Below are 22616 nucleotides of genomic sequence, written 5' to 3' on the forward strand. Positions count from 1 at the left end.
TTTCGTCTCTCATTCCAGGTACGGAGCAGCACCTTCCAGATCATTAGTCTGGGTAACGCTCCATAGCCCAGTCAGATCAGAAGCCCTCACTAATAACCAGTGGGAGGCCAATTAAACGGAGGAGCTCATGTCTCGTTTGACAGTTCTCACCATCCCTCCATGGGAGAGGGTCTGCAGCACATTATTGCAGTCCAGTGACTGTTAAAGCCAATTATTAGAACTGCTATGAAGACAGGACTCAGCTTATCAGACAATTTTAAACTATTATTGTTAGCATATTGATTCCAGTGTCCCTGACTCCCCGTTGATGAAACAAATGGGTCTAGCTTGCTGCAGGAAATTCAGTCATCATGCCATTGTATCCACAGTTAAATCTTATGATACAGTTTGTGTCAGTGATGTTTTGCAGAGTGCAGAGCTAGTTTAGCTTCTATGACAGACAAGGAAAGACTGAAAAAAAGTATATTGATTAGTTACATTGGCTTATTCTCTCTTATCTGTTCTTTTTTTCATTTTGCAAATGTCCTCGAAGGTCAACAAAACATTTAATGAGAAATGCCAACCTTCCTCAAAGAGTAGGACAAAAACAATTTTGGCCAAAATGTAGGAAAATGCTTTCAACATTGTGATGGCATCTACTACTGGTCCTCTGTATCTCAGCTGGTAGAGCACGGCGCTTGTAACGCCAAGGTAGTGGGTTCGATCCCCGGGACCACCCATACACAAAAAAAAATGTATGCACGCATGACTGTAAGTCGCTTTGGATAAAAGCGTCTGCTAAATGGCATATTATTATTATTATTATTATTATACTAGCTAGGCCAAAGTATTGCATATTGGCCTTGGGCCGAAGAGAACTGCTTCCTTTAGAGTCAGGGCAGGTCTAACTAAATCATTGCGGGAGCTGCTCAGATTGAAATAACACTGGAGTAAACCTTTCCCTAATATTGCCTCAAACAGGGTTTCTGTGACATTTCGGTAAAAACTTAGAAGAATCTACTTTCACAGCCTATGATTCCAGTCTCCTCCACCTAGACGCAAAGTAGCCTACACTAGGCTGTACCGGTATCCACTTTGCATTAATGCAAGCCAGTTAAGAATAAGTTATTATTTACAATGACAGCCTACCAAAAGGCCTCCAGCGGGGACAGGGCTGGGATAAAAAAAAATACAAAATAACTAATTATAGGACAAAACACACATCATGACACTATTTAAAGAGAGATCTAAGACAACATAGCATGGCAGCAACACATGACAACACAGCATGGTAGCAACACAACATGGCATCAGCACAAAACATGGTAAAAACATTATTGGCCACAGACAACAGCACAAAGGGCAAGAAGGTAGAGACAACAATACATTACGTGAAGCAGCCACAACTGTCAGTAAGAGTAGTCCATGATTGAGTCTTTGAAGGGCTAACACTCCAATTAGGAGTGTTAGCCTATCATAAAGTATTCAAACGGGTTCATTAGAACTAAATCTTACTTGGCCTGTAACTCATATTCCAATAAGGGTAGGTTTACATTGCAGACATCCACATCCTAGGTAAATAATGACAACCGCTAACAGACAATCCTAATGAGTCAACTGAGAAGTGTGAGAGCGCTCTGTACCAGCCTCTCAATCACACATAACAGCCATTGATTTCTGTCCTTGAGGAGACCCAGTCACACTGGAGTAGTTAGTGCTACAGCACAAAGCAGCATTGAGCATGGCTAATCCTCTGCTGCTGACAGTCGCAACTCATTGCATAACGTAGGCTAGTGGCAGGCTCATTTTGTATGGTACATTTAGCTGACATCCCAATTTCAAATGCAAGGCTATCCACTTGCAGCTCTTCTGACTAGAAGAGTAACCTTACTCCATTTGGACAGTGAGGACACCAAAACCAGAGCTGTCATTAAATGACCCCTATGCATCAACAAAACAGGATATCCGGTGACATGCTGTCATGTATTATTGTTGCAGTGTGCAGTCATGGAGCCACCTGCACCCTTGATCAATCACAGATTCATGAAGCAGAACCTGCTGACATGATGGATCCAGAGGCTCCCATTACATCCAGCTGCTGCAGTAACTGACCACTTTTCAGCTCACAAAGAAATCTGCAGAGGAAACCAGGTCGGGCCCACACACTGCTAAAGTGGATGTATTATACACAAGAGACCAGGGCAGACTACAGTATAAATAGAGACAGATCTTCTTATAAACACAAAAAGAGCCCCAGATGCCTTGCATTTAATCCTACTTATTTACAAACCCTGGCAGCAGTCACCTGTAGAGAATTTTATCAGCTGGGGTTCAAACTTTGTGTTTTAAAGCTCTGTTCAATTTTTGGCTGGCAACATAAACTGTAACACAATATAATTTCTCTCTTAGCTGGAACTCATGCATAACGAGAAAAGGGTTTTGTGATTTAATTTGAGTTTATCTTTGCTCTACATGGACGTCTAATTCAGAATGAGTAGCAGGGGAACCATTGCTCCTCTCTGACAGTCATGGAGCATCGTCCTGCATTTGGTGCTTTCTGTCCCAGTCGATCATCACCAAGGTAGTGCTGCCCAGCGCTCTTCCAATTCATGCAGCCTCATGGGAACAGAACTGTAGACACTGGCTGGTTCTATTGACAGACAGACTGGAGTCTGTCCCAGAGTCACCTCAGCTCTGCAGCAGTTCAGCTGCTTCAGCCTCGACACCGTAAAACATTGAAACACAGGACCGTTTCTCTTAAATTCTTATGATTAGCCAATGTCGTCTTGTCCTCTCTAGATTAGAGAGCAACACACGGTACTTTACCACATCTCGTCATTCCTGTGTGCCTGGCGATTATGGTGACTAACATTTAGTGTTTTTGCCAACAGGGCCTTAGAGTAGCACAGACGAGGGCCAACCCGAGATTGAATCAATGTTAGGATTAACCTCTCCATCACAGAGGTGCCTCTGGAAGCAGAACTCCGTGTCAGGTGTTCAGGATTAGACCAATGAGGACAAACTTTACCTCATTATTGGACTGAGATCTACAGACCGGAGTGAGACTCCATATTTCACTGACATTACCAGTAACAAGCCACTAATCCCTCAAAAGACGGGCGATTTCAGGAGAAATTCACCTTATCATGAGCACTGCTGCAGATCAATGTCTTTGCGGAGCTGCATGGGTAATGATCCAATGCATTTCCATCTGGATGCGAGCTTTCCACTTTGGTGTCCCCATCAAAGGCTCGTCTTCCAGGCATTTACCCAAGTGTCGTCTAAAAGCCCCCTGCTTTCAAGTCCTTTAAGTTCCCACAGTGACTGACATTCAGAATGTGCCATATTACGGATGGGTTGCTTGCTTCTTCTGCTGCTGCTTCTAGTTGTGCTGTGCCATCAATTTAAGATGGCACTGTTACCCTAATAGCTAATTAATCTACTAGCCACTATGGAAGGTTTACGCTACAACACCCATAAATTGCTTTTTGAGCATGTGGTGTAGCAATAGTTTAAGCAGAGATGTTTATATCTTATCCTAATGCAAATGAGGCTGTCAAAATGTTTATTCAAAGAAAGAAATGACTTTCATTTTCTTCACACAATCAGTGTGGTGTAGGCTACGCTCTTTTTTGACAGTAAGGAACTGTTTAGTATTATGCCCACACAAACCTACCATGCAAAGCACTAACCAATACTGCGCTCCATTGATTTCTTTATCAGCTGAACGTCAAAAGGAAAGATTATATTTATTCTCAGCAGGGTTTCCGTTAGCCGGTAATAGCCGGATTTTGGCCAATAAAAAAAATGAAAAGACGATAAATAAAACTGTCACTGGCCAATTGTCTGGGGGAAAAAAATTATTGCATTACAAAATATTGCTTTTTTGCTTAATCCTTCATGGAAACACCAGTCGATGGAAATACATTTGACCGGCTATGCTTATCGGTCTATAGGTTAATTTGCATAATTAAGTGGAATTAAATTGGTGCGTGTATTTTCGTTAGTTATGTTTATTACATGCGTACAGCCTACAGATACAGAGCCTATGAGCGGAAAATCTGTCACAGTGCGAGAGCTGCTGCTACAGCTTCTCAAACAGCTCATTTGTTGCTGCTGCAGTGAAAGGTCTTTTAAAAGCCCAATCAGTGCGTAACAAATTCTAAATGCAATCGCGTGTAAAAAATGTTTTGATGGCCACGATTAAAAAGAGCTACTATTTTAATTTCTCAACTGGTATTCAATTCGCCATTCAAGTGCATATAGGCAACGGCAGGCTTCAGCAATTAGCTGGAGGCAGTATGCATTTTGAAAACATACTTAAATTGTTTGAAACCTGAATGTTTTAATTCATATTATGAGGCATGTCTTGCCTTGCTTCAAAGTAAAATCTGACCATAGAAACGTGGAGGCAATTATTTTATAAAGAGACTTTCATATGCAATTGAAATCAGTAGCCTATTTCTCTCATGTTCTATTGGTTTCCAAATCACCTTTCTTTCAATCCTAGTCATATTAGCAACCCATGCTAGTTGTAGCATCATTAGATCTCCCTTCTTTTAAAATTTCTAACGGATATTTTCATCTCAGTCACATGAAACCACGCATGTGCGGTACGCTTTTGACAACAGGGTTCTCGCTAATTGCATTATGGAACGAACATTCGCGTGTAGCCTATGGCCTTGTGCGCATTTATTTGCTGAGCGTATAATGCGAAGAAATATTAGTATATCACATTTTAAGCTAAATGTTCTGATCAGTTGCACCAGCCTCATTGCTTTTTAATGTTGTTTTTTGTATGAATTTGGGATCTATCGTCCCACAACTGTCCCAGTCTGTTTGGAAAAGGCTATTTCTTTCTCGCACAGAACGACAAGCTGACCAATAGAAAAGGTAAACGTTTCTACTATGGGGGATACTAGATTGACATAGGCTAGTGATGTTGCTGCTCGTTACTCATCTTGTTGGCTGAGGAAAAGTAAATGTGTCAGTTATTCTAACATCTTGAAAGTGTGCATTGGAATTCGGTAAGAAGGACACGTGTTGTTGCATCCGCAAGTTGCATGTTCTGTGAATATGAATTACCATAATCTAAATGTGATTTCTGTCATTCTGAGCACCGTGGGTGGACGCCCTAATCAGGTTACGCACCCAATGCATACAAGTCCAGTAAATTAATCAAATGTCCTTTAAATTAAAATGCTACCGGTCAAATGTCCGGCGGCACATTTTCCTGACGGAAACCCTGATTCTCAGGCAGATGGATGGTTGGGTGGGGTGGGGTGGGGAAGTATGGACATTAGCCTCTGACACTGTATGCATCTTAATACAGACTGAATCCCCTCAACCCCTTTACCATGACATTTTACACTGGAGCTGGGCGAAATGGACAAAAATTCATATCACGATAAATTTACTCAATTATTACTATAACAATTACCCAATTAACCATATTACAGTGGCATAAATTGCTGTTCTGTTCAATAATATAGCCTACTGGAGTCGGCATTGAGCTCTCAGAGACCAACATGAGAGTGCACTTCATTGAGAGTTTAATATCAAAATAAATGGAAGAAGAAAAGTCAATTTAATGGCCCCTAGTGCCATTTTTCATAGAGGCACTGGATATTAAAACTGGTTTACTTTTCTATGCTGGATGTGTACTTTTTTTTAATTTAATTTTAATTTATGTTTTACACAATGGACTGAGAGCCTCAAAGTTTTAACATACTGTACGCTTTAAGACATTATCTGTGCTGCAAGTTTTCAGAGTCGATTCATTCTACAGCAATGCACCAAGCAGTGCACCAAGACCAAGTTTCAAACACAGCACATATCACTTTTGGAAGAAATCAGGGCTTGACATATGCTTGTCCAGGCCAATAAAAAAATTGGTGTAAAATAAGAATATAGATGAGTTGTCCGAAAGGACAAGTAAACAAATTAATAAAAAAAAATCTCAAAATCACATTAAACAATTACTCTGATCAGAATTTGATCAGCGTCCTCTGGATGCGACGTATTGCTGTTCTCCCAATTTCTGCAGAGCGTAACAGAGTAGGATTTTGTAGGCTATTGCATTGACAGGCAGAGCGGTCATCCCCGGTTGCATTGACAGGCAGAGCGGTCATCCCCGGTTGCATTGACAGGCAGAGCGGTCATCCCCGGTTGCGAGATGCGCTATTTAGAGTAGATCCGTATGTAACCACGTGTGAACAATTGTTGATATTCTTTGCTAATTAGTGAGTTATTTGCACAGTTATAGCACATATTTGGTCAGCAAACAGGCTTCGTACGTCATGAAAATCCTGGAAAAGTAATGTGTGCATCAGCTGCATGTGTGCTAGTGCGAGTGGGGCAGCGGAGAGAGGAAGATATTACAGAAGGTAGGCCTAGCTTATAAAATAATGACTAACTAGATATCCAACTCAACACAGTGTCGCCTGGCTAGTTATCTCTGTAGATAACTATTATCATATATTAGGGCTGTCCCCGACAAAAAAAAATCTTGGTTGACCAATCGACTGGTCAAAATGTTAAAACAGGTATTTTTCCATATATGTGTTTTCTCCAGACAGACAGCTGTATTTGCACAAGGGATAAGAAGTAATCAGGTAGGCCTATTTTATGAGTTTCCACCGAATCAGAGCATGACATTTTTTCCCCTTTCACATCAAGTGGTTAATCAAGATTTTTCAACCAGGCTAAATCGAGGAACTATTATCACTCAATGGATGTAAAAACAGACTTGATTTACTTGCTGTTTGAGGTGAAGAAATAATTACTTTGAGAAGCTCCACAGCTCATTAGCAGTAGTGAGTTAAGACAATCAGAAATACTATCAGTCCCCAAATGGGCACATTTATAAGCCTACATTTGCACGCAGGCCAGGTCACTTAGGCCTACTTCTATGCATAAGCAGGTGCACGTCCTTACTCAACATCAACAGGAGCACTCCAAACAAAACAATGAATAAATTGACAGCTCGTAAAAGGAATGAAAAAAATGTAACTTGTTTCTCACAAGTGTAGCCTAGGTTGTGCGCTCTGCAAACAACGTGTCCACTCCGACAATGGGAAATGTAAAAGACTAATAATAATATATTAAATGTATTAACAGAAATTACGGTAACCAAACTAACATTGTAGATTAGAAATTGTGGGAATGAATGGTAAAATGTACTACTGGTGATAATGGTGTGCCTCCGCAATGGATTAGTCCACCGAGACAGGCGTCAATCAAGACTTTCCGTAAAAAAAAGTATTTTTCGCAACTGCTCAACTAACCAAAAATATTTGTCGACCAACAGCCTATCGACCAAACAATCGACCAGCCGACAAAATGGGGTCAGCACTATCATATATTAATGTAATTGTCATGTCCCATGTCCTAAAGACTTTCCACTGGAATAATCGCAAATGGCGACACGCAGTTGATGAAGGAGTACGTTAATAAACCAATGCTTTGCCTACTCCGGTTGTAAAACAGTCACGCTGGCACCCATATTGGGAGCTGAGAAATACATCTGACACCCTTAGAAAGCTTGGATTCCCGTCTATTCAACATTGGTCATGTCAAACTGAGAACTTATATATATATATATATATATATATATATATATATATATATATATATATATATATATATATATATATATATATATAAGTATATATAAGTATATATATATATTATTAGAATAGCCTAACTGAGAAATATCTCCCCTGAAACCTGAACATTTTAGACTTACAAGTTTATGGATAAACATGTCTTATGCTGCAATTAGACGAGTGACGCAAAAACCGTCATACCAGTCTGCATAGTGGGTCAAGAAAGCAAGAAAGACGATGACGCAAAAGCAAGCCAGCAAGACAGTATGTGTTACTATGGTCATTTCAGTAAACAAACAGTGCAAATCAACATCCGGTAGAAAATAACGCTACGGCAGAAGGCAAAAGTTGAAATATTGGAACTCTGGCGGCAAGTCACGTCTACCGTGGCTGCTGAACGCATTCACCGCCAGCCTCAACGGCATTTACCGTCGTGCTCTCATTGAAAACAATGACATCCAGTTTGCAGACTACCATCTAAGTCGTACCATCTAAACGCAGCATTAGTTAGTTACCTTGCTTTGAAGTAGCCTACTTTAGCCATTTCATCCCTTATTTTATAAAAAGACATAAAACATACTTGGTTGTAATTGTAACTTTGCAATATTTTATAGCCCATGAAGGGTGGCCATCCTCCAGGAGAGACTTAAAGAGGCAGTGTTGTATTTTGAAAGTCTTCAATATGCAAATAAGCCTAGAGCATGGCGCTTGCAACGCCAGGGTTGTGGGTTCGTTTCCCACGGGGGGCCAGTATGAAAATGTATGCACTCACTAACTGTAAGTCGCTCTGGATAAGAGAGTCTGCTAAATGACTAAAATGTAAAATAATGTTAATAAGGCATTTTATATTGTAAAGTGGCTCCTTGCATCACTAAACACAATTTTCAATAAAATGTTTGGCCCTTAGTGTAACAGATTACAAAACTAAATTTGACAATTGACTTAAGCTTTTGGACAAGTAAAAATAAAATCTGTCCTACTTGTCCGAAGAACAAGTGGCAAAATAAGTTCATGTCAAGCCCTGGAAATTATGTAAAAACTCACCTCACAAAATACCCACTTGGATGTACAACACTCTCTGAGGTGACGCTGAGGGGGAAAATAAATAGAAGTCAAGGCAAAATCAGCAGCAATGTTTCTTTCTTACAAGCAACTAGCTATAGGACAGAGACATGTCTAACACAGTACCAGCGACCCTCATCACAATCTGGTGATTAGATCCATTCTAGGAATCATAACATCAGGCCTGCGAGAGGTAAACAGGATTACACCCACATTCATGAGCACAGAGTTCATCATCATTACCTCTCATGCACCGTGGGCTTACATGAATCATTAAAAGACCACCTTTGATTGCATATAAACAGTTGCTCATCTGTTCAGAGGGGTTGGTTTAAATGCGTTAGACATTTCAGTTGATTGCATTCAGTTGTTCAACTGACTAAGTATGCCCTTTCCTTTAAGACAGTGAGTCCTCTTGACCACCTTGAACTGATGCCTGTGAGCAAGGCGCTTTTCTTGTGTTGCTAGGTTACAAAACTATTCTCCATATGAGGCACAATCAGCAATGAGGCACAATCAGCAGCAATGTTTCTTTCTTACAAGCAACTTTAAGCTCTACGACAGAGACATGTCTAACACAGTACCAGCGACACTTATCACAATCCAGTGATTAGATCCATTTCGCCTGAATTCTAGGAAACATAACTGTGCCGAGCTCCCTGCCTTCCAGGATGTCTATATCAGGCGGTGTGAAAGGAAGGCCCGGAAAATCGTTAAAGACACCAGCCACCCAAGCCATAGACTGTTCTCTCTGCTTCCGCACAGCAAGCGGTACAGGTGCATCAAGTCGGATACCAGCAGGCTCCTCAACAGCCTCTATCCCAGGGATCATCAACTAGATTCAGTAGACTGCAAATTGACCGCAAGAAGCCCCAAAAGATGTTTGACTAAAACAATCATTAAACCTGGCTTACATTTCTATACGATCACGTGTCCCTCTATTATGTGTGAGAATACTTAAATTGAAATCACTTGGAGCTGTTTTCCTGGTTTTTACAGTCTTTTGTAGAAAAAATAATAATTAAAGTGTTGTTTTTTGCTCAGAAAGCATGTGGGCCAAATAAAACCAGTTTGGGAACCCTGTTATAGAGCACGACTGTGACTTTACACTATAGGAGGTCCAGACTCCAGACTCCCTGGTTGATGCTAGATGTCAGAGGCCTGAAACGGTACACTGAGAAACTCAATTAGGCCATTTAGCTATCACTTTCAATCCTGAACTAAACAATTACAATGTTAGTCAGCGTATAACACAGATAACACAGTAAGATAGGCCATAGAACCGCCAATAAAACTGTTTTAGAAAATCTTTGACAATTAGAAAAAATGTTGCTTCCTTCCCATGTGTATCAGTTCCATTGAATGGACATTTGACAAAATTAAGCAAGCCTAAGAAAAAAACTGAATAAAATAGAAATCAAAATAGACAAATCGAAATAGAAGATTAAATGATTGACTAAAACAATCATTTTCAACCTTGCTTACATTTGTATACGATCACGTCTCTCTTATGTGAGAATACTTGGGAACAGATTTCTGAAATTAAAATCACTTGGCGCTGATTTCCTGGTGTTTTTACAGTCTTATGTAAAAAATAAAATATTATTTGCTCAGAAAGCTTGTGGGGCCAAATACAACCACCCGCAGGCCGCCAGTTGGGGAACCCTGCTCTATCCTTAAGTCATAAGACTGCTAAAAAGCTAACAAAATGGCTACACAGAACATCTGACTTGACGCTTGCATTTTAGTTTTGCACAGCTCTCTATGCACACTCACAGGACTCAACACACTCGGACACAATGACACTCCAACACACACACACACTTATATTGACTCTACACACGCGCACACACAATTTACACTGCTGCTGCGTTTATCATATATCCTGATGCGCGCCCACAGAACTGGAAAACCCACCACCAGCCCAGGCCGATAGTGGGCAAGTTCCTGAGGTTCAAGGACAAGGTAGCTGTTCTGGTAAGAGCCAAGAACTTGAAAGGAACGTATATCTTCCTAAAGGAGGACTATCCAGAAGCTGAGGAAATAACTTATCCCAGCGAGAGCGTGTGGGGACATTGCTTACATTCGCTATGACAAGCTCATTTTCCACCCTTCCTCCCAAAAGCATGGAAGGGATGAGAGCCTATGGGTTCGTAGCTTCAACCCTGCAGCATACACACACTAACTGATTAATGGACTGCTGAATGTATTTTTAATTTTTTATTGCTTTGTTTGCTCTTTTCCATAATATGTCTCTGATAAGCTACACAGGAAAGGGCTGAAAATAGCCATATTAATATATGTATCCTTAGAAATAAGGTCATTTAGCAGACGCTCTTATCCAGAGCAACTTACAGTTAGTGAATACATATACATATTATTATTTTTCCATACTGGTCCCTAACATCAGATAACATTCATATATTAGCCATTTCTGAGACTCACTATAGCAATATAAGGATATAACATATATATATATATATATAACATGTATATATATATTCAGAGCCATATACCTGTAATGCTTAGAGAAGATCTTATGTCAAGTGTTATTGAAGTGTTGTGGTTGCAGGTTCACTTGGCACATGTAAAGCCTTTTCTTTTGGGGTGTTTCTATAGGCCACCAAGTGCTAACAGTCAGTATCTAAATAATATGTGTGAGATGCTTGATAGTGTATGTGATTTAAACAGAGAGGTCTACTTTCTTTGGGACCTGAATATTGACTGGTTTTCATCAAGCTGTATGCTCAAGAGGAAGCTTCTTACTGTAACCAGTGTCTGAAATCTGGTTCAGGTTATTAATCAACCTACCAGGGTGTTTACAAACACTACAAGAACAAGATCATCCACATGTATCGATCACGTTTTTACTAATACTATAGAACTTTGTTCTAAAGCTGTATCCGTACCCATTGGATGCATTCATCCAAGGGCGGCAGGTAGCTTAGTGGTTAAGAGCGTTGTGCCAGTAACCGAAAGGTTGCTGGTTCTAATCCCTGAGCCGACTAGGTGAAAAATCTGTCGATGTGCCCTTGAGCAAGGTACTTAACCCTAATTGCTCCTGTAAGTCGCTCTGGATAAGAGCGTCTGCTAAATGACCAATTTATTTTTATTTATTTATTCATCACAATATAGTGGCTATATCCAGGAAAGCAAAGGTTCCGAAAGCTGGGCCTAAAATAGTGTATAAGAGATCATACAAAAGATTTTGCTGTGACTTATGTGGATGATGTAAAAAATATTTGTTGACCTGATGTGATTAATAAGGAGCATCCAGACACTTCACTTGCTGAATTTATGAAATTGCTTCTTCCAATTATTGATAACATGCACCTGTTAAGAAACTGATTGTTAGAACTGTTAACGCTCCATGTGGATTGAAAAAACTATGGTTGAAAGAGATGGGGCAAAAGGAGTGGTTAATAAGTCTGGCTGCACATCTGACTAGCTGACTTACTGCAAATTGAGAAATTATGTGACTAAACTCAACAAAAATAAGAAATTGTATTATGAAGCCAAGATCAATTATATAAAGAATGATGGAAAAAACTTGAGTACTTTAAATGAAATTATGGGCAGAAACACAAATACAACTCAGTCTTTCATCAAATCAGATGGCTTATTCATCACAAAACCATTTGATGTTGCCAATTATTTTAATGATTACTTCATTGGCAAAGTGGGCAAACTTAGACAGGAAATGCCAACAACGAACAGTAAGCCATCGTACTCATGCATAAAAAAAACAAATAACGAAAGAAAAGCCTTGCCAGTTATATTTGTGTAAAGTTAGTGTGGGAGAGGAGGAAAAATTGTTATTGATCAATAATGACAAACCTCCTGGCATTGACAAGTTAGATGGAAAGCTACTGAGGATGGTAGCTGACTCTATAGCAACTCCTATCTTACATATATTTAATCTGAGCCTAGAGGAAAGTCTCAGGCCTGGAGGGATGCCAAAGTCATTCCGCTACCCAAGAGTAGTAAAGCGGTAATGAATGTTGTGGCTGTTGAACAAGTTGAGGTGATGAAATGACTGTGTTACCTTAAATTGTAAACTGTCATGGTCAAAACATATAGATTCAATGGTTGTAAAGATGGGGAGAGGACTGTCCATAATAAAGAGATGCTCTGCTTTTATGACACCGCACTCCAAAAAGAAAGTCCTGCAGGCTCTAATTTTGTCTTATCTTGATTATTGTGCAGTCGTGTGGTCGAGTGCTGCAAGGAAAAACCTAGTTAAGCTGCAGCTGGCCCAGAACAGAGTGGCACGTCTTGCTCTTCATTGTAATCAGAGGGCTGATATAAATACTATTCATGCCAGTCTCTCTTGGCTAAGAGTTGAGGAGAGACTGACAGCGTCACATCTTTTTATAAGAAACATTAATGTGTTGAAAATTCCAAATTGTTTGCAAAGTCAACTTACACACAGATCTGACACAAACACACTTACCCCACCAGACATGCCACCAGGGGTCTTTTCACAGTCCCCAAATCCAAAACAAATTCTAGAAAGCGTACAGTATTAAATAGAGCCATTATTGCATGGAACTCCCTTCCATCCCATACTGCTCAAATGAAAGCAAACCTGGTTAAAAAAAAACAGATAAAGCAACACCTCACGGCACAACACCTCTTCCCTATTTGACCTTGATAGTTTGTGTGTATGTATTGATATGTAGGCTACGTGTGCAATTTTTAAATTGATGTAGTTCTGTCCTTGAGCTGTTCTTCTCTATTAAATATTCTGTATTATGTCATGTTTCGTGTGGACCCCAGGAAGAGTAGCTGCTGCTTTTGCAACAGCTAATGGGGATCCTAATTACATTTACGTCATTTAGCAGACGCTCTTATCCAGAGCGACTTATTTACATTTACGTCATTTAGCAGACGCTCTTATCCAGAGCGACTTACAAATTTACTAATAAAATACCTAGTGACCTTACCCCTATACATATCAACGTCTATCACTCCACTAACCCTGCACATTTTAAATATGGTATTAGAACTGACCCTGTATATAGCTTACTTACTTCTCATGTTCTTATTTCTTGTGTGTTTTTGTTCTACCTTATGTTATTTTTAGGTTGGGTTTAGAGCTTGCAAGAAAGGCATTTCACTGTACTTGTGCAGGTGACATTAAAACGAAAAACCTGAAACATAACATCAGGCCTGCGAGAGGTAAACAAGATTATACCCACATTCATGAGCACAGAGATCATCATTACCTCTGATGCGCCATGGGCTTACGTGAATCATTAAAAGACAACAGTTGCTTATCTGTTCAGACAGTGAGTCCTCTTGGCCGCCTTGAACTGATGATGGCTGTGAGTAAGGGGCTTTTCTTGTGTTGCTAGGTTACAAAACTCTCCTCCATATGAATAACAAGTTTGTATGTCAGTCCTCCTGGTACAGTCTCCCTGTCTCTGTTTCAGTCTCTCTCACACACATTTTACATTAACATTTTAGTCATTTAGCAGACGCTCTTATCCAGAGTGCATACATTTTCACACTAGGTATAGCAGATAATGGGTTAGAAAGGTCATAGCTAGCTAGCTACTTTGTTTTAGTTTAGGTAACTAGCTGGTAAATATTGAAACAGTCGGAAAGCTAGCTCAAGAACCAAATGCTATCCCAGCAGGAGGTAGCATTAGCCTTAGCCATAAACCAATATTATGGTACCTAGTACTAGCCTGTACCAAGCCTCACTGTCTGCACTTTTCTGTCATATGGGTTCTTTGCTAGCCAGCAGAATTCCAAGATGACGTAGCAGTGCGGTCGTGTTCTCTTGTGTGTCAATGTAAATAGCCTGTTTTTTGTATTTTACGTATATATTTCCCTATCACACTTTTCATCCTTCTACTAAATATACTTTCCTGCAACCCGCCTCACTCAATGTGGAACAGATTCTATTATTTACTCACCTTTATCTAGAATCTCCAGTTGAAACTAGCCAGCCAGCTAACTAGCTACTTACTATTTGGCACCGTTAGCGGTTTTCACCCAGAACATCAGATTTTCTGCCGGAATAACTGGACCTTAACACTGGATCGCAACTAGCTAGCCGCAACCGAATGGATGTCGAATGGATGTTGCTGTAGGCTAATCACCACTGCCCCCGAAGCAAGCATCAGTTAGCCTCGAGCTAGCCTCGAGCAGGCCCATATCCCGGCTATCTACCTCTCTGTCTACCGGACGGGAGTAGCCAGCTACTTGCTATTAGCCACCGTTAGCGGTTTTTTCACCATTGTCCGTGGCCTGCACTACCTACCAGCCAGCTCTAGCCTGGACTATTAATCGGCCAGTCTGCACTGTCTGCACAGCGTGTTATCGACCCAGAACCTATTGGATTTTCTGCCGGAATCACTGAATCACTGGACCTTTAACACTGGATAATCGCAACTAGCTAGCTGCAACCAAATGAATGTTGTTGTTGGCTAATCAGCCTTGAGCTAGCCTTGAGTCAGGCACATCTCCCGGCTATCTACCTCTCTGTCAATCGGACGGGACCTCCTAGAGTCGACACGGAGCCCCGCCGATCCATCACGACTGGTCTGCCGACGTAATCGTCTGTGGTTTCAACAGGCTTCCCGTTGCGATGACCACGAAGATCCATCTGCTAGCCCCGGCCCGCTAGCACACGCAAACGACAGGCGTGCTTCCTGATCGCTGTGCTGTAGTACCAATTTGAACTGCTCTTGGACTCACATATTGCTGTTCACTGGACCTTATGATCACTCAGCTGCACAGCTGATGCCTGCTGGACTGTTCCTTTACATGGTACCCTGTCCTGTTTATCTGTTTAGCCTCAGCCCAAACTTTATCGCCATTACCAGTTGTTGTCTTAGCTCTCTCTAATAACACCTATTGCTGTTCCAGTTAGTTGTTATTATACAATTTCACTGTAGAACCCCAAGTCCCTCTCAAACTGCCTCAAATAGTTCCTTTGTTCCACCCCCCATACACGCCGAGACCAGCTCAATCGGTGCCTCCAGTGATGCCATCTCTTTCATTGTTACCCAACGCTTAGGTTTACCTCCACTGTACTCATATCCTTCTATATCCTATCCTTGTCTGTACATAATGCCCTGAATCTATTCTACAACGCCCGGAAATCTGCCCCCTTTATTCTCTGTACCCAACGCACTAGAAGATCAGTTCTTAAAGCCTTTAGCCGTATCCTTATTCTAGTCCTCCTCTGTTCCTCTGGTGATGAAGAGGCTAACCCAGGCCCTGCAGCCCCCAGTATCACTCCTACTCCCCAGGAGCTATCATTTGTTGACTTCTGTAACTGTAAAAGCCTTGGTTTTCTGCACGTTAACATCAGAAGCCTCCTTCCTAAGTTTGAGTTATTCACTGCGTTAGCATACTCCGCCAACCCTGATGTTCTAGCAGTGTCAGAATCCTGGCTTAGGAAGGCCACCAAAAATCCTGAAATTTCCATCCCCAACTACAACATTTTCCGTCTAGATAGAACTGCCAAAGGGGGTGGAGTTGCAATCTACTATAGAAATAGCCTGCAGAGCTCTATCATACTATCCAGGTCTGAGCCCAAACAGTTTGAGCTTCTACTTCTAAAATCCACCTTTCCAGAAATAAGTCTCTCACTGTTGCCACTTGCTACAGACCCCCCTCAGCCCCCAGCTGTGCCCTGGACACCATATGTGAATTGATTGACCACCATTTATCCTCAGAGTTTGTACTGCTTGGTGACCTAAATTGGGATATGCTTAACACCCCGGCCATCCTACAATCCAAACTAGATGCCCTCAATCTCACACAAATTATCAAGGAACCTACCAGGTACAACCCTAAATCCATAAACATGGGCACCCTCACAGATATCATCCTGACTAAATTACCCTCTAAATACACCTCTGCTGTCTTCAACCAGGATCTCAGCGATCACTGCCTTATTGCCTGCATCCATAATGGGTCCGCGGTCTAACGACCACCCCTCATCACTGTCAAACGCTCCCTAAAACACTTTAGCGAGCAGGCCTTCCTAATTGACCTGGCACAGGTATCCTGGATGGATATCGATCTCATTCCGTCAGTAGAGGATGCCTGGTTGTTCTTTAAAAGTAATTTCCTCTCAATCTTAAATAAACATGCCCCATTCAAAAAATACAGAACGAAGAACAGATATAGCCCCTGGTTCTCCTCAGACTTGACTGCCCTTGACCAGCACAAAAACATCCTGTGGCGTACTGCATTAGCATCGAATAGCCCCCGCGATATACAACTTTTCAGGGAAGTTAGGAACCAATATACACAAGCAGTTAGGAAAGCAAAGACTAGCTTTTTCAAACAGAAATTGTAAAGTCCATGGAGAATAAGAGCACCTCCTCCCAGCTGCCCACTGCACTGAGGCTAGGAAACACTATCACCACCGATAAATCTACAATAATCGAGAATTTCAACAAGCATTTTGCTACGGCTGGCCATGCTTTCCACCTGGCTACCACTACCCCGGCCACCAGCTCTGCAACTTGCCATGCCCCCTCCGCTTCTCCTTCACACAAATTCAGACAGCTGATGTTCTGAAAGAGCTGCAAAATCTGGACCCCTACAAATCATCTGGGCTAGACAATGTGGACCCTTTCTTTCTAAAACTAGCTGCCGAAATTGTCTCAACCCCTATTACTAGCCTGTTCAACCTCTCTTTCGTAACGTCTGAGATCCCCAGAGATTGGAAAGCTGCCGCGGTCATCCCCCTCTTCAAAGGGGGTGACACTCTAGATCCAAACTGTTACAGACCAAATCCATCCTGCCCTGCCTTTCGAAAGTTTTTGAAAGCCAAGTTAACAAATAGATCACAGACCATTTCGAATCCCACCGTACCTTCTCCGCTATGCAATCCGGTTTCCGAGCTGGTCATGGGTGCACCTCAGCCACGCTCCAGGTCCTAAACGATATTATAACCGCGATCGATAATAGACAGTACTGTGCAGCCGTCTTCATCGACCTGGCCAAGGCTTTCGACTCTGTCAACCACCGCATTCTTATTGGCTAAATCTAAATAGCCTTGGTTTCTCAAATGACTGCTTCGCCTGGTTCACCAACTTCTTCTCAGATAGAGTTCAATGTGTCAAATCGGAGGGCCTGTTGTCTGGACCTATGGCAGTCTATGGGGGTGCCACAGGGTTCAATTCTTGGGCCGACTCTTTCTCTGTGTATATCAATGATGTCGCTCTTGCTGCTGGTGACTCTCAGATCCACCTCTACACAGACGACACCATTTTGTATACATCTGGCCCTTCATTGGACACTTAACAAACCTCCAAACGAGCTTCAATGCCATACAACAATCCTTCAGTAGCCTCCAACTGCTCTTAAACACTAGTAAAACTAAATGCATGCTCTTCAATCGAACGCTGCTGGCACCCGCCCACCCGACTAGAATCACTACTCTCGACGGGTCTGACCTAGAGTATGTGGACAACTACAAATACCTAGGTGTCTGGTTAGACTGTAAACTCTCCTTCCAGACTCACATTAAGCATCTCCAATCCAAAGTTAAATCTAGAATCGGCTTCCTATTTCGCAACAAAGCCTCCTTCACTCATGCTGCCAAACATGCCCTCGTAAAACTGACTATCCTACCGATCCTTGACTTCGGCGATGTCATTTACAAAATAGCCTCCAACACTCTACTCAGCAAATTGGATGTAGTCTATCACAGTGCCATCCGTTTTGTCACCAAAGCCCCATATACTACCCACCACTGTGACCTGTACGCTCTTGTTGGCTGGTCCTCACTACATATTTGTCGCCAAACCCACTGGCTCCAGGCCATCTATAAATCACTGCTAGGCAAATCCCCGCCTTATCTTAGCTCATTGGTCACCATAGCAACACCCACCCGTAGTATGCGCTCCAGCAGGTATATCTCACTGGTCATCCCCAAAGGCAACTCCTCCTTTGGCCGCCATTCCTTCCAGTTCTCTGCTGCCAATGACTGGAACGAATTGCAAAAATCTCTGAAGCTGGAGACTCTTATCTCCCTCACTAACTTTAAGCGTCAGTTGTCAGAGCACCTTACCGATCACTGCACCTGTACACAGCCCATCTGAAATTAGCCCACCCAACTACCTCATCCCCATATTGTTATTTATTTTGCTCATTTGCACCCCAGTATCTCTATTTGCACATCATCTCTTGCACATCGATCACTCCAGTGTTAATACTAATTGTAATTATTTTGCACTATGGCCTATTTATTGCCTTACCTCCATAACTTGCTACATTTGAACACACTGTATTTATATTTTCTGTTGTATTTTTGACTTTATGTTTTGTTTTACCCCATATGTAACTCTGTGTTGTTGTTTTTAATTGCACTACTTTGCTTTATCTTGGCCAGGTCGCAGTTGTAAATGAGAACTTGTTCTCAACTGGCTTACCTGGTTAAATAAAGGTAAAATAAAATAAACAACCAGGTAGAGACCAGCATTTCACCTAGGTTGAAGATGACAAAGGTTAAGACAACGATATTCTAATATCCCATAACTCTTTGCAACAATGGGACCAGCCAGATATATATTTTAGAATTTTGAATATTGTTCTAAATCTAGACATTCTGTTACATCGCATTGTTTCTATAGATTTATATTCCTGTGCCAGAGGGTCCAACTATGCTAATTAGCAACGTCACTGGTCGTTAGCAAGGACGCTGGTATATAATTAGGAATAGGATCTCTATGGGCGCTGGTCCCAGATTTGTGACGACGTTGTCTTGTATATTTTCGACGAAGGTATTCACTAGGAACCAAACGGAAGCTAACATAATTAAACTGGGAGGGGCCTACCTGAATTTGTCCAATAGAAAACTAGTTATCTTTCCAAAACATTTTCAGTTTGGAGTAAACGGTATCCGTTGCGAAACGTTTGCTACGGTCTTCATGCTAACGTTAGCTAGCTACGTAGCTAAGGATTTGTATAATTAACCCTCATTGCCATCTGTGAGGTAACGTTAGATAACCAGATAACCCAATTTATGCGAACTGCGAGAAATATTGCATGGGCTATGCCTTCTAGTTAGCTACCAACCACATAAACGTTCCTCGAGTTATTAGCTAGCTAACGTTAGTTGGCTGGGTTTGTGACTTAACTACGTTAGCTAGCTATCGTTAGCTACCTACACACGCGGAAGTTAACCAGCTAATGCTATAACAGCGGAATAGTGATAACGATATTTATGTTCACTAAAAGTTTCTTACTTCAGTTGTTCCTTTCACAGTTTCCAGCTTTCAGACGACACCCCTTTCCCGGATCTTTCTTCTTTTCTCTGTTACTAGCTAATAGCTTTGCACGCCACTAAGGTATAGCACGATGCAAGCGGCACAGAGTTAACTATCTTTGATGCAAGCAACGGTCCTGTCCAGTGTGTCAGCTGACCAAATTACGCGAGATTTTACTTCTGGGTTAAAGTCTGTGCCAAAATAAACTACAAAATAGATTTATGGGAACCCGGAGGACAACAACACGTACTTGTCGAAGGCGTAATAGCGCCCTCTGTCGGAGAACCACGTGGAGAGAAAATCCATGCTCTTTTCATGCTGAAAGGTGGCATTGATCATAACACTAAATATTGTCTCTATGGTTTATTTTCCTATTTGGAAAATTATTAGACTAGATCTGTCATGACCATTCAAACTAAGAGGTAATGCCCTAGACCATACTGCCTACCTCTATGTAGCGGAGGTTGCAGGATCCGGATAGAAAGCATGATCTGTCTGTTCTTTCTCACAAATATCATACATTTTTCAGAATATGTTACATCTCAGCCTGGTCTCACAGACTATACATAACATAGTAAATGTCAATCAAATTAGTATGATATGTTATGTTTGGCATGGTTAAATAAGACAGAAGATTACTTAAGGCAAAAACGAAAGGAGGGTGGTTGGTCAGGGTGGGTGTATAACGTGAACGTCTAGCAACCCAATCTCGTCAAGGACAACATTAGCATTTTAGCTAATTAGCAACTTTTCAACTACTTAGCATGTAAGCTAACCCTTACCCTAACCTTAAACCTTTTAGCTAACCCTTCCCCTAACCCTAACTTTAACCCTTTAACCTAACTCCTAACCTTAACCCTAACCCCTAACCCCTAGCCTAGCTAACATTAACCAGCTAGCTAACGTTTGACACAACAAATTGGAATTGGTAACATGTCATACGTTCTGCAAATTCGGAAAATATTGTAGGTTTTCCAAATTCATAACATATTGTACATTTAGCAAATTCGTAACATATCGTATGAATTGTAATTTGTAACATATCATACGAAATGGATTATGGTCATCCACAAATTAATAAATACCATACAAAATGTAACATATCATACTAAACAATGTCGAGACAGCCTACAAGGAGGAGATGAGGGCCCTGGAGGAGTGGTGCCAGGAAAATAACCTCTCCCTCAATATCAACAAAACTAAGGAGCTGATCGTGGACTTCAGGATACAGCAGAGGGAGCACGCCCCCATCCACATCGATGGGGGCGCAGTGGAGAACGTGAAAAGCCTGAAGTTCCTCGGCGTACACATCACTGACAATCTGAAATGCTCCACCCACACAGACAGTGTGGTGAAGAAGGCGCAACAGCGCCTCTTCAACCTCAGGAAGCTGAAGAAATTTCGGCTTTGCCCTTAAGACCTTCACTAACTTCTACAGATGCACCATTTAGAGCACATATGTCAGAGTCAAGGCCCGCGGGCCACATCCGGCCCGCGAGAAGGTTTTTTACGGCCCCTGGGATGATCTTGATTTATTATTAGAACCGGCCCGCAGACCGCAGCAAGCCGGCAGCCCGCAGATCTTTTACACGCACCAATACTATATGCGTCAAGATACGGGAAAAGATGCAAGAGGAAAACGCGACAGGTGAGCTGACAGCTTATCATTGTATCATACACCAGGAAGCGTTGTGCGGTAAAGGCTTGAAAATGGAGCATGTAATGAGCATCATCACGCGCACAGTTAACTTTATCAGAGCCAAAGGTTTGAATCACCGCCAGTTCAAGGCATTTCTGACGGAGTTAGAAACGGAGCATGGTGATTTGCCTTATCACACAGAGGTGCGATGGCTAAGCCAGGGAAAGGTGCTTCAAAGATGTTTCGAGCTTCGTGAGGAGATTTGTCTGTTCTTGGACAGCAAAGGGAAAGACACAACACAACTCCGAGACGAAATGTTTCTGTGTGAAATGGCTTTTCTGAGTGACATTACGAGTCATCTGAATGCAATGAACTTGCAGCTGCAGGGTCGGGATCATGTCATCTCTGATATGTACAGTACAGTGAAGGCATTTAAAACCAAACTGACTCTGTGGGAGACGCAGATGCGGAAAGAAAATTTGAGCCACTTTCCCAGCTGCCAGACCATGAAAGAGAAGCTCTCTACCAGTGCGTTCCCGAGCGCACAGTTGGCTGATAAAATAGGTATGCTTGCCGCTGACTTTCGACGCCGATTTGCTGACTTTGAAGCACAAAAAAGCAGGTTGGAACTGCTCGGTAACCCATTTGCTGTTGACGTGGAAAGCTCACCACCAAACCTCCAAATGGAGTTGATTGACCTCCAATGCAATGATGCACTGAGAGCAAAATATGCGGCAGTGGGTGCTGCGGAGTTCGCCCGTTTCCTCCCCGACACAATGCCCCAGCTGCGCATCCAGGCTGCTCAAACGTTGTCTATGTTTGGCAGCACATACCTGTGTGAACAACTGTTTTCTTTGATGAACCTGAACAAAACATCACACAGAAGTCGACTTACTGCTGAACACCTCCACTCAATTCTGAGGATTTCCTCAGCTCAGAGCCTTACCCCGAACATTGATGAACTTGTGGAAAAGATGGGACACCACCAAGTATCACCCTCAACCTCAAACAAGTGAACATTACTGTGCAATCACATATTTAGAGTTTTTACTCAGTTCAAGTTTAAAAGTTCAAGTTTAATATTTG

At 41.8% G+C, this 22616-nt stretch overlaps 1 protein-coding gene across 4 annotated transcripts in view; it reads right to left on the reverse strand.

The window, feature by feature from the left end:
• The window catches only part of enox2 (ecto-NOX disulfide-thiol exchanger 2), a 286837-nt gene extending 266799 nt beyond the window's left edge, over nucleotides 1–20038 (reverse strand). Inside the window, exons 1-2 of one of the 4 annotated variants that reach the window (XM_084150597.1) lie at nucleotides 19871–20011; nucleotides 8631–8675 (exon numbers count right to left, since the gene is read on the reverse strand). The gene's annotated coding sequence lies outside the window, so the exon portion shown is untranslated. Of the gene's footprint in view, nucleotides 1–8630; nucleotides 8676–19870 lie in introns of all 4 variants that reach the window. The other 3 variants (XR_014610462.1, XM_084150596.1, XM_084150598.1) reach the window with 3 other exon arrangements.
• Nucleotides 20039–22616: the final 2578 nt, after the last annotated feature.

This window comes from Coregonus lavaretus (genome assembly GCF_964263955.1).
Source record: "Coregonus lavaretus genome assembly, chromosome: 32".
Classification (NCBI taxonomy): domain Eukaryota; kingdom Metazoa; phylum Chordata; class Actinopteri; order Salmoniformes; family Salmonidae; genus Coregonus; species Coregonus lavaretus.